Source organism: Anopheles arabiensis (assembly GCF_016920715.1).
Source record: "Anopheles arabiensis isolate DONGOLA chromosome X unlocalized genomic scaffold, AaraD3 X_pericentromeric_contig0007, whole genome shotgun sequence".
Taxonomy (NCBI): Eukaryota; Metazoa; Arthropoda; class Insecta; order Diptera; family Culicidae; genus Anopheles; species Anopheles arabiensis.
Window position 1 is genome coordinate 142,501 of NW_024412085.1, and position 2,500 is coordinate 145,000.

General features: G+C 47.5%; 1 pseudogene; it reads left to right on the forward strand.

The window, feature by feature from the left end:
• The window catches only part of LOC120907514, a 9,148-nt pseudogene that overhangs the window by 3,339 nt on the left and 3,309 nt on the right, over positions 1-2,500 (forward strand).

Consider the following 2,500-nt stretch of genomic DNA (forward strand, 5'->3'; position numbering starts at 1 on the left):
GTTACGGTAATGATGGACTTCCTCGATGAGGTAATGTCCGAATTTCGAAGGTACAGAGCCGTAAATCGCATGCAGCAGGTCCTCGACCGTCAAACGCAAACGTCGTTTGACGGTAACGATGGATTCGGGCCGCAAACGCGAAAAGGCAGAAGACCAGTGGCTGATGACCAACAGCCTGGTTCAAGTGGGTTGCAAAGATTGCAACAACAACAACAACAACCATCGAGGTTGACCCCTGTTAGGGAAGCGGTGGAAAATATTCCAAGTCCGAGAAACGGACCGAATATTAATGAGGGTAGAATTAATAAGAGGAAGAAGAAGAAGAGCAAGAAGAAGCAGAATAAGCCCAGGAAGCGGCCTGAGGCTCTGCTGATATCGGACTGCACTTCCGAGGAGCTGGCGAAGTTGCTCAAGGAAATGAAGCAGTCCGATGCTCTTAAATCGGTTGGAGACAATCTCTAAGGTCCGACGGGCCCAGAATGGAGGCATGTTGCTAGAACTTAAGCAGGGTAGTTCTGCTAGTGCAATTGCCCCAAAGGTTAAGGAAGCGGTGAAGGGCAAGGCGTCAGTGAGAACGCTAGCTCCTTCTAAAATGATTGAGATCATGCATCTCGATGAAATCACCACCCTAGAGGAGGTTGCGGAGTCTGTCAAAGCACAGCTCAACATCGAGATAGAAATAGATCGTATCAAAATGAAGAAAGGCCGCGCGGCCGGTACGCAGTGGGCACGGATCAACGTATCGCTGCCAGACTTTCAAAGCTTCCTGAATTTGGGAAAGCTGAAAGTTGGTTGGTCGATATGCCATATCCGCGAGGTTATGGAAGAGCAGAAATGCTATAAGTGTTGGAAGGTAGGCCATACGAGCTACCATTGTAGGGAACCAGACAGAAGTAATCTGTGCTGGAAATGCGGTTTGAGTGGACACAAGAAGCAAGCTTGTACCAACTCTGTCAAGTGTTTAGATTGCGGTACGAGGTCACAGAACCTTCACGCAACGGGCAGTTATATGTGTCCCCGAAGGCGAACGATTAGACCATAATGGTTAGGTTGCTACAACATAACCAGAATCATAGTTATGCTGCATTTCAGTTAATGTGGCAAACGATTAGGGAAGAATCTGCGGATATAGTGTTGATTGCAGATCCGTATCTGGCAACAACCAACGTCAAAGTGTTACGCAATGACGATAACACAGCAGCGGTAGTGGTTAACGCGGACTTACCAGTTAAGGTAGTCAGTAAGGCTTTGAAGGGTTTAATGATAGTTGACATAGGTGATATGCGAGTGGTTAGCGTTTACGCGCCACCTAGATTTAGTATGGAAGAGTTCCAGAACATGTTGGATAACACGGTAATGGCCGTAACCGGTATCCACAAATTCGTTATCGGGGGACTTCAACGCTTGGTCAGTAAGTTGGAACAACCAACTTGGCGAGCGTGGAGAAACCCAGAAACGAAGAGGTGAGTTGGTTTTATCAACCTTTGCGCAGATTGACGCAATTTTATTGAACGACGGCAGCACCCCAACTTATGTTGGACCAGGGCGCACGTCAGTAGTTGATCTTACTTTTGCGAGCCGAACCGTAGCAAGATCATTTAAGTGGGAGGTGTTATCTAGCTATATGAACTCTGATCATCGTGCAATACGAATAGATCTTGAGACGCAAAGCGTGCGTAATCTGTCCCGACCCATAACGGGATGGAGCATCAAGTATTTTAGCAAAGATATATTTGAAGTTATGATGCAAGCCGCTTTTGAGACCGAGGTCACAACAAGCGAAGACTTAATGCGTATACTTGTCACGGCGTGCAATGCGACGATGACTAAACGTAAGAGGTACACTCCTAACAAGAGTGCATTTTGGTGGACGTTAGAGATTGAGGCACTTCGCAAAGAGTGCAAACACCGCGATCGATTAGCGCAAAGAGCTTTTAATACTGATCTCTATTCTACTTTTAGGACGAGTTCAAGGTGGCACGGAATGCCCTCAAGCGATTGATCAAGCATACCCGACAGAGGAAGTGGAAAGAGTTCCTGGGAACAGCGAACAACGCATCATTTGGTATAGTATATCATACGTTCAAGAAAGTGGCCGAGGGTTCGATTGGACCCCGAACCATGACATTGGACGAGTTTAGGGAAGTGGTGAGCGAGCTTTTTCCTACTCACCCAAACACGGTGTGGCCTGATTATCGTATCGATCAGCCACGAGAGTTTGAAAGGGTAACTAATGATGAGATTCTTGCGGTTGCCAGGAGACTACCTAACAAGAAGGCGCCGGGACCAGATGGTATCCCGAATGAGGCGCTGAAAGTTGGTATGTTGACTGCAACCGATGCATTTTGCAGGGTTTACCAAGGCTGTTTAGAGAACGCGAAGTTCCCCGATGAGTGGAAAAGGCAGAGGTTGGTGTTAATACCGAAGCCGAACAAACCACCAGGGGAACCGGGTTCAGTTCGCCCCATTTGTCTACTAGACGGGGCAGGTAAAGGTTTAG